Here is a 10,848-nt window from a genome sequence, read left to right as displayed (position 1 = left end):
CCTAGAGGATTTTTAAGAGTGACTTCTTACCCTTCACCCATACTATATATACCCTCATTACCCACAAATGTAAATGAGGCCATTTAGAGAGAAAAACTCTAGATAGGTTTTCTACAACACACACCCATCTTTTTAAGAGAGAGCTACTCATCCTTAGTAAGAAATCATTGTAACCTCTTCTCCTCCCCTCTCCCATTATCATACATTGAGAGGAGATTTGTACCCAAACACAATCCACACCTTTTTAGTGTAGTAGGTGTTTTTGGAGATGCAACATGGAGCTTGGTGCGGGATCTAGAAAGCTAGACAAGACATGGTTCCAAGAAATCTTGTTGGAGTAGGAGCTTGGAAGGCTTAGGTATAGCGGGTAGATTAGGCTTGGAGGGTCTCTTGCTAACCCATGTATCCCTACTGATTGTCTAGTAGATCAATTACCGCTTAGAGGGCGGCGGAGAGGTTTTTCGCCGAGTTCTTCTTCAATAACACATCGGTGTGTTATCTGTGTTTGCATTCTTCTTCCCTACTAATTTACATTTCATTTTACTGCTGTGATTATATGAATATGTGTTAGAGTAGCTTGTTTGTTTATCCACTCACATTTATGCTATTCCGCACTTAAAACTAAGTTAGTGTAAAATCTATTGAGCCGTAACTTTTATTTGGGGGTCTAAACCACTATTGTGTTTTTAACACATTTTCAAGCTTTCAATTTTCCCTACAAAAATGTTTTCAACATAAGTTTCCTTCCACTATAAAAATCATGGGATTTTAATTCAAATCTTTTCTCTTAAAAAAAAAAAAAAAAGAACCCATGAAACTTTTCAAAAACAAAATAAAAACCCTGTGTCACTAAAATAAAAATAATGGGATTTGTTAAAATTTAAACCCTCTTTCTTTAAAAAATCCATGAAGCTCTTTTTTTTTCTTTTTTTTTTCCTCTAAAACTTTCTTTCTCTTTGTTTTCTAAAAGTTAGTATCTTTTTTATGGTTTTCAAAATAAATTTTAAAAGATGGCATAGAATTTTCGAGTTCCCTCTAAAAAAAATCCTTGGCATTTCCTTTCTCTAAATAAACCTTTTTCACAAAACTTTTCTCAATAAATAATAAAACTTTTCAAAAATAACCTATTAAATTGTGCCCGTTCAAAAAAAAAATCTTTCTCTAAAAAAAATGATGAAAATATTTTTCCAAAACTTTCTCTCTTTTGTCAAAAACCATTTCTCAAAAAAAAAAAAGAAGAAGAAGAAGAAGAAGAAGTGTTTTTCCCCCCAAAACTCTATTTTCTCAAAAGCTAACGTTTTCAAAAGTATAAAAGAACTCTTTTTACAAAATGAGCATACTTTTTAAAGAAAAATAGTTTTCAAAATAATCCATGCATTTCTTTCTTAGCATTGTTGTTAAAAAATTTTCTTAGGATTATATCTTTAGAGATTTGTGCCTATGGTTCAATCTCATTGAACTCATAGGCATCAATCAAGCTTACCTAGTTCTTCTCTTTCTAGGAACTAATGTATTTTTATTGTGTTATTTTTTGCATGATAAAATGAGAAAATGTGGTGGATGACAACAAGGTGCTATTCTTCTTACCTCATCTCTCTTTTATTTTCATGTTGTAATAAATTTTTGTGTAGTATATAATATTCACATGCTAACTATTTAGTAAATAAATATTCACGTGCTATTGTATTTGTCATTTCTTGCAATGTGGTAAAGGTTTCTCACATGTTATGTATATATATATACTTCAGAGGTTTTGCTTGTAAATAAATTCTTGAGATTAATATTCACATGCTACATTATAAATAAATAAATACTCCACATGTATATATATATATATATATAGATATAGAGATAGGTTCAAGTTACACTTGATAACTCTTTAGAGTTACATTTTTTTTAAACCATTGGATTTAAGTAGATCCAATGATTAACAAATAATCCTCATTATTACAAATATTTTTATTAGAATCTCATTAATTACCCTTATTTATTACATTCTAAACCTATCTCCAAACCCAACAAAAGAAATCTACTGACTCTCTCCTATGTTTGGTGTTCAAGCCGTTAGTCTCTCCGTTTGTCTCTGTCTCTACATTCTAAACCTACGTTTCTCTCTCTCTATCACCTCCTCCGTTGCTCCTCCACCATTGTTCCACCTTCACAGGTTTCCGGCAAAAAAAAAAAAAAAAAAAAAAAGAGAAGCCGAACTGTTTCTATTTGTTAGTACTCTTTTTCTATTTTTCCTTTCTTTTCTATCGTGAGTGCTCGTTTTTTTTTTTTTTTCTTTTCTTTTCTGGTCTGACTCTCTCCAGAACTCTACGTTTCTTTTCTGGTATGTTCTTTTTTGGTCTTACATTTTTCTTTGGTGATGGTTGTTTTTTTTTTTTCAAAGACTCTAGCATCTAATCTATAGTTGAAGTGCCTAAGCTTTTCATAGGCTTTGCAGTTTTGTTTTTCTGGTACTAACTGTTGACTGTCATCATATACAGTATAAATTTTGTTTAATTTATGCTAGTTCCAATATATTCGACCATATTGAATAGAGCAACTTGAGCTAGATAGTTGAATAATTTTGGTAGCTTATGCTAAATCATTCATTTATTTAAGTAGTCTATTTATTGGTCTATTGGTTGGTTGTTAGTGATTCGTTTTCTATTACTTGATTCATTCATTTTTCTTTGGTGATGGTTGTTTTTTTTTTATTAAAAAAAAAAAATGTGTTCTATGTGTATGATCAAATGCCGCTTTGAAGTTCTTATCTTTCTTTTCCTATACTAATGTTGTATTCCATATGGGTTTTCTACATGTTTTTATGTAGTGTCTCTAATAAAGCTATGCTGCTCTAATTGGGTTTACAGGTCCTTTATCCGCAATTGGATCCATACTCACGGGAATTGACTACGTAGGTCTAGGCCATGTGATGGTGTTTGCTAATGGGGATTACTCCCAAGCTTTGGAAGAATTATCAAGAGAGCAGTAAGGTTGGAGACACGAAAAGGCAGTTACGGGGTTGCAGTGGGAGTGGTGTTTACAGAGGTTGATGACAATGATATTGATGATTTAGCATAAAGTGAGTTTTTTCATTACATTTTTCGAGTTTTTTTTTTAAAAGAATTTTTTATTGTAATAATATATATCTCATGTTTCAAATTTACTTATACCCTTTTTTGTTCTACTTTAGATACATGTGGCTGAAGAGAATCACAAAATGAGCATTCCTTGGTGGAATTAATATATATATTGAGTCCAAGTAGCTGAAGGAACTATGTTTAAGGACCTATGTTGTTAATCATGATGAAATAGTTTTATTTGGTTTTTTGTTTTGTTTTTTTAAGGACCTATGTTGGAATACTGTTTTTGCTTCAATTTAATGTCATTAACAGTGTGTTTTTAAGGACGTATGTTGGAATACTGTTATTTAAGGACATATGCCTCATTTTTTTCGATTTTCTACTGCTCACCTCTTGTTTTGAGGGGGTACCTGCAGCTTTGTGTGTTTGCTTTTTTAATAACAATTTCTTAGGGATGATCTATCTTTCTTTGTGGTTCTAAATAACAGGTAGTATAGCTGCTTTAAGTTATTGCATTAGTGGTTCTGCACTGTTCTGTTTACTGCACTTTACTGCACTGCATTAGTATAGCTGCACTGCACTGCCTCTGAATCCTCTTATGTTAGGAAATGCAAGATAATGTCTGGTCATGGAGTTCCAAGATAGTTTATTCATTGAGTTATAAAATTTTCATATTGCAGGTATATTATCCATAATGCCAGATTATGAAATAAAAATTCTTTAAATACATATACAATTTATTGTTTGAATTTGCATTTTTAACTTTATTGTTCTGTTTGAGCTAACACTTTAGCAGGTTATTCACACAGGACAATGTGTCTCCACCTCCGAAGAAGCTGTAACAGTAGCTTAGGAAGTTGTCAAAACAATGCTAGCCGAGGGATATGTTCTAGGCAAAGACGCATTAATCAAGGCCAAAGCTTTTGATGAGTACCATGGAGTCTCAGCTACTGCAGCAGCCAAGATTGCTGAGCTTAGCGATAGAATTGGACTCACTGATAAAATTCATGTTGGCATGGAAACTGTTAAGTCTGTGGACAAAAAATTCCATGTTTCAGAAATCACCAAGTCAGCTGCACAATCATTGGGACAGCAGCTGTAGTAGCGGCAATGGTTACAAGAAAGGCAGCTGTTGCAGCTGGTCATGCTGTAGTCAACAACACTTACTTTGCCAAAGGAGCACTTTGGGTTTCAGACACATTGAATCGTGCAGCTAAAGCTGTAGCTGATTTTCGTAGCCATGGTACTGATGGTAGTAAACAAATAGATTGATGCTATAGCAACTCTTATAGTTGGCTTTACCCTTGATATTGTATACAAATAGATAGTTTTATTTTTTTGGCATAAGTAACAACCTTTCTTATTGGTTGTCTTGTTGTGGAAACAGTTCAGTTTTAGATTGAATCTTTTTGGATTAGTCAATACAAATCATAATATCTTGTGATTTAGAGGAAATGAAATATTAGATTATTGATTGATTAGAATCCCCATGGCTAGGAGGAACAGTTGTGGATTGTTTTCTTCAAATTTTTTTTAAAAGGTTGTATCAATTTGTCATAGCTCATATGCTATAGTGTTACCCCCTGCCTCAGGCAAACATAGACTTGGTTTATAGTGGTTCTATTGTGTTTCAATGAAATTCATCTTGATTTAAAAAAAAAAAAAAAAAAAAAAAAAAGTGCTGATGATTAGCATGGAACCAGACACAATCACCACCACAGAAAGTTGTTTGACAATCATAGAAAGTCATTACAAGAAATTAAAGTATAACAAATCAACAATGTTCATAGCCTTACATTCATCATATGGTAACATCAATGGGGTACTTAATTTTCCAGGAGAAACATTTTGATTTCATACCTGCTCAATAAGATTGGCAGCTAATAGAAGAAAAAAGTTGTTCATTGAAATCCATTTTAATTTTTTTTTTCCTCTCAAAATGTGAAATATGTTTGAATCATAACAATGCCAAGTAAATGGACAATCAAAGGAAAAATTCAAATCTTATTTTATTTTTTCTTTCTATAAAAGAGGGGGGAAATAATGTCATTATCCATGAGCACTATAGGAATCCTCTCATCTCCTGGCATACTTTTGAGGAACATTTGCTTTATAACAGCCCCTTTGCACTGAATCTCTTCTGCAATATTTTAGGGGTGCCTAGCACAAGTGTTAAACTCAAATGTTGAAAGATGATTGTGCTAACCACATCAACATATGCAATTGCAACCCCGTGACTGCCTTTTCGTGTCTCCAACCTTATTGCTCTCTTGATAATTCTTCCAAAGCTTGGGAGTAATCCCCCATTAGCAAACACCATCACATGGCCTAGACCTATGTAGTCAATTCCTGTGAGTATGGATCCAATTGCGGATAAAGGACCTGTAAACCCAATTAGAGCAGCATGGCTTCATTAGAGCACTACATAATAACATGTAGAAAACCCATATGGAATACAAAATTAGTATAGGAAAAGAAAGATAAGAACTTCTAAGCGGCATTTGATCATACACATAGAACGCTTTTAAAAAAAAAAAAAAAAAAAAAAACCATCACCAAAGAAAAATGAATGAATCAAGTAATAGAAAACGAAGCACTAACAACCAACCAATAGACCAATGAATAGACTACTTAAATAAATGAATGATTCAGCATAAGCTACCAAAATTATTCAACTATCCAGAGTATTTGAAAAAAAAAAAAAAAAACAACCATCACCAAAGAAAAATGTAAGATCAGAAAAGAACATACCAGAAAAGCAACGTAGAGTTCTGGAGAGAGTCAGACCAGATAAAAAAAAATGCACTCACACCAGAAAAGAAAGGAAAAATAGAAAGAGAGTACTCACAAATAAAAACAATTCGGCTTTTTTTTTTTTTTTTTCTCTCTGCCGGCAACTTGTGGAGGTGGAACAATGGTGGTGGAGGAGGAATGGAGGAGGAGATAGAGAGAGAGAGAAACAGAGAGACTAACAGTTTGAACACCAAACGTAGAGAGGGAGAGATAAGACGTTTTTATTTTTTTGGTTGGGTTCAGAGATAGATTTAAAATGTAATAAATGAAGATAATTAATGACATTTTAATAAACATATTGTAATAATGGAGTTTTTTTTTAACCGTTGGATCTACTTAAATCTAATGGCTTAAAAAAGGTATAACTCTTTAGAGTTACACCAGGTGTAACTTGAACCCATCTCATATATATATATGTGTGTGTGTGTGTGTATTGTTTGTACAAAACTTTTCCAAAAACCAAAATGCTAGGTATCTTATTTCTTCATTAAAAAGATAACGCTTGAAATAAATTCAAATGGGGTTCTATCCGTTAGATAGGTGGTGTGAGGTGCCTAACACCTTCCCCAAACGTAATCAAACTTCCAAGTCCAAGATTTTTGGTTCAAGACTTTTGGTTTACCTCAATTAATAAACCCTTAAAATTGGTTTAGTTAATTAGGTGATTGAAAAAGAATTAGATAAACAGGTGACCAACCACATCGAATACAAAATCAATGGTTAGTGGTGACTCCTAAAATAAAAACAAGAAAAAGAGACTCACACACACACACACACCTCACCCTAGAAACACATGCACACAAAGAATCATGTCACTTAGGACCCAATGTGTGATAAACCAAAATAAAATAAGGAAAAAGTTCTAAACCAACTTTTTTCTCTTTTTTGGGGCGTTTACAGAGTTCAATGGTTTGTTTGTCTTCTTTTGGGTTTAGTGGTGGGTATGGGTTTTGATTTGGGTTTGGGTGTGGCGGTGGATTTGGTTGTGGTTGGGTGTATCAGTGGGTGAAATATGGTGGTGGGTGGTTGTGGTGTAGTTGTGCCTTTGCGGGTTCGGATTTGGTGACGGCGATGGAGGTGGATTTTAATCAAGTTGTGATGGTGATGGAGTTGGGACTGTGGTGGTGTGTGTTGATGTGCATTGATAATAGCTTAATTTTGCATATTTATATCATTGTTAGAAAGAATTATCATACTTATTTTGAGTTAATTTATGCATTTTGTATTTTGTTTTGGAATAATGCTGAATAATCAATTTTGTGCTTAATTGAATTTTATTGCGCGAATTTGTCTTTTGTAGGAGAATGTAATTAAATAAATGGATTTGTGCAAAGAAGAAAGCTAATGGACTTTACTTTTATAAGGGCCATGATGAAGTTAAAGAAGGCTAACCCAATTAAATTTAAGTCCAATTGAAGCAGGGAATCAAAGGAAATTTGCACCAAATCCAAGTCCAATTCGGATTAGGATTCTAGCTTTCACATCAGTTAGTATTTTTGGTATAACTTTCGGCTCAGATGTCCAATTGAGATGATTCAAGTTGGGTTGGAAATTTAACTTATAGGGATACAACTTTATAGTTTAGCAAAAGTCCGAATTCTGACATTAAATGGGCCAAAATCGTCGATTAAGTGAAGTCTAAAGATCTGGGATTTTCTCCAAACGGGAATTCAACTTGTAATAGGATTCCTTGACCTATTTAAAGGCTCTTTAGGGCAAAATTCAGGGAGGCTAGTGCTAGGCTGAGATGCAAAATAGAAAATTGGAGCAAGAGGCAGTGCCACATATGGCTTCTCTGTAGCTTTTCTCCATGATAGCATTATGACTATTTTTTTCTCTATTTTATTTGTCTAGCTTAACGTTTAGTATTTTATTCTTGTGTTTTATTTCAATTACCATGAGTAGCTAAATTTATAATTAGGGTTGAGGATGAAACCTTGTTAAGGATTATCAATAATATTTATGTGATTTGATTTTTCCCACAATAGTTGTTCTTTAATGATTTAAATTGTTCTTGCTTCATATCAATTGACTAAAATGAGATTCTAGATATGAGTTCAATCATGTTTTTCTCATGATTTAGGATTTATCTTAGTTAATTGAATGCTTGGTTTATTATGTCTTGATTAATAAATTGGATATCTCTTGTGATTTGTTTGGCTACGGATACAATTGATGATTTGATTTTATACCTAGGAAGTGAAGAAGAGAATGCTTTAGATATTTAAATAGAAGTTTTAAAGATAATATTTTCCACGATAGCAAGATTGATTTCTAGATTATCGTGCAATGGTTGGGAAAAATTAATGATCATAAATATATGCTGATATGAATTAACAAGGCGGATTCCAAAATCTTAATTCCTTTCTCTAAATTGTTTACATCTCTTTACTGCTTTATATTTTATCTTTGTTTAGTTTAATTATTTGCTTAGTATATTTAATTGCAAACAACCAATTTTTATTAAACTAGATTATGATTAATTTGGTTAAGATTTGGTTAATTTTCCTACGTTTGTTCAAGTCCCTGTGGGTTCAACCTCATTCTTGTCAAACTATATTTCGGTACGGTTCATACACTTGCGAGTACTTTAAAATTTCACAACAAGTTTTTGGTGCCGTTGCCGGGGACTTGGTTAGGAAAATAAATTAGGTCTTAATTGAAATTTCCTTCTAATAGTTCTTGTTATTTTTTTTCTTTTAATTAAAAAAAAATTATTTCTTTGTGCATGGTGTATGAGAACTTGGATACGTGATAAAAAAAATTGTCTTGTTAGTTTTGATTATTCATCCACAATGGGAGAAACAGGAGATGATTCAAAAACTCTTAGGGAGTTGTTCTCACCCATAACCACCAACCCTCCATCTTGTATCGTATTGCCTGCAACCACTACTGCACATTTTGAATTGAAACCACAGATAATCCATCTTCTTCCTACTTTTCATGGATTGGATAAAGAAGATCCTTATATGCATGTGAAGGATTTTCTTGAGATTTGTGCTACTTGTAAGTTCCAAAATTTCACTAATGAATCTGTTTGCTTGCATTTATTCCCTTTTTCCTTGAGGGATAAGGCAAAAGCATGACTTAATTCTTTGTCACCTAGATCCATCACTTCATGGGAACTGTTGGTTACAAAATTCCTCTCTAAATTTTTCCCAATGGCCAAGACCAATGCTTTAAGGAGAGAAATTGTAGATTTTTATCCATATGAACAAGAGAAATTTTATGAGAGTTGGAAGAGATTTAAGGACTTGATCTTAAAGTGTCCTTACCATGGTTTTGAAACATGGAGACTAGTACAATATTTTTATAATGGTTTGACTTAGAAAAATCGTAACATGATTGAGTCCATGAATGGTGGTGGATTTTTGAGTATTGTAGATGATGAGGCATACAAATTTCTTGAGAATTTATCAAAAAGCTCACAACAATGGGATTTTTCCAATCGTAGAGAGAGATCTGCCCCCACAGTTAAGAGAGGGGGATTGTATGAAGTTAATGAAGATTTAGACATAAAAGCTAGGTTGGACAATATCACTCGCAAGGTTGAAGCTTTAGCTTTAGGTAGAGGGGTGAATTCTGTTAATCAAGTTCAAAGTGAAACATGCTCTATTTGTGCAAGTCCTATGCAGACAACACAAATGTGTCCTTCCATAACTAGTTACCCTAATTTTTATATTGAGCAAGCAAATGTATTGAATAATTATGGAAAACCATTTGTTAGTCCATTTTCAGAGACATACAATCCAAATTGACAAAATCATCCTTATTTCTCTTGGAGGCAGAGCCATTCCCCCACAAATATAGGTGGACAACAAGTGCATCAATAAAGTTAATTTGTACACCTACTCAAGCATATCCTCCCATTCCTCAATCAACTCCTCAGTTTGTAGCACCACCAAGACAACAATCATTTTTGGAGGAGTCTCTCAAGACTTTCATGCAACCAACTAGCCAAGCCATTCAAGAGATGAAAAGTTCCACCCATTTGAATACTCAAGCTATTTTAAAGTTGGAAAATCAAGTTGGCCAGTTAGCAACCCAAGTTGGAGAGAGGGAAAAAGGAAAGTCTCCTAGTCAACCTATACCTAACCCAAAAGGACAGTATGCCATCAATGGTTCTTTTAGTTCTACTCATGGACAAGAACATGTTTAGGGTCCATTTGGATACAACTTATTTTTGCTGAAATTGAAAAACTGAAAACACTGTAGCAAAATAATTTTTAAATGTGTAAGAAATTATTGTTCACCTAATTTTCTACTGTTCATAAGCCTAGAATCAATGTTCATGGACAATGAATAGTGACACAGGCGCTACTCATTAAAAAAAAAAAAAAAAAAGGCTGAAAATGCACAGTTGCTGAAACATAGACGCTGGATGTGGATCCAAACTCCACCTTAGTCTATTACTACCCTTAGGTCTGGTAAGCAAGTTAATAATCAAGTGAAAATGCCAAAAGTGGAGGATGATGAAAATATTGTGTTAAAGGAAAAAGGAACTCATAGTTCACATGATGATCATGGAGAAAAGAAGGACAACCCACCCTTCATTTCAATTCAAGATCTTAGTTCTCCCCTTGATAAGAGGTTTGTTCCTAAAGCTCCATTTCCTCAAAGGTTAAACAGTCCTCAGAAAAGTGCACAATTTGGAGACCTTTTAGAGGTTTTTAAGCAAGTGCAAATAAACATTCCATTTATTGATGCAATTCAACAAGTTCCTGCTTATGCCCAATTTTTGAAAGATCTTGTTGCATTGAAGAGAAAGACAAATGTCCCTAAAAAGAGCATTTTTGACAGAGCAAGTCGGTTCAATCATTCAGAATAAATATCCAGTGAAATATAAGGACCCCGGATCTCCTACAATTTCATGCAAGATTGGGAATCGTTTCTTTGAGAGAGCTCTGCTAGATTTGGGGGCAAGTGTGAACTTATTGCCATATTCAGTATACTTATGACTAGGTTTGGGGGAGTTAAAACCCAC

At 33.5% G+C, this 10,848-nt stretch overlaps 2 long non-coding RNA genes and 1 pseudogene across 2 annotated transcripts; 2 read left to right on the top strand and 1 right to left on the bottom strand.

The window, feature by feature from the left end:
- Nucleotides 1–1,975: 1,975 nt before the first annotated feature.
- LOC126718666 (uncharacterized) lies at nt 1,976–3,486 on the top strand. Its single transcript, XR_007653006.1, has 3 exons — nt 1,976–2,219; nt 2,859–3,070; nt 3,182–3,486. It is a non-coding gene; the product is annotated as an uncharacterized LOC126718666 (long non-coding RNA).
- Nucleotides 3,487–3,679: 193 nt separating this feature from the next.
- On the top strand, nt 3,680–4,555 carry LOC126719879 (binding partner of ACD11 1-like; annotated as a pseudogene).
- A 204-nt stretch (nt 4,556–4,759) lies between these two features.
- On the bottom strand, nt 4,760–6,101 carry LOC126718667 (uncharacterized). The gene is made up of 2 exons (XR_007653007.1): nt 5,823–6,101; nt 4,760–5,453 (listed from the first exon to the last, which is right to left on the bottom strand). It is a non-coding gene; the product is annotated as an uncharacterized LOC126718667 (long non-coding RNA).
- Nucleotides 6,102–10,848: the final 4,747 nt, after the last annotated feature.

The sequence above is a fragment of the Quercus robur genome, chromosome 3, assembly GCF_932294415.1.
Source record: "Quercus robur chromosome 3, dhQueRobu3.1, whole genome shotgun sequence".
Lineage (NCBI taxonomy): Eukaryota > Viridiplantae > Streptophyta > Magnoliopsida > Fagales > Fagaceae > Quercus > Quercus robur.
This window is presented reverse-complemented; position numbering and strand designations above follow the sequence as displayed.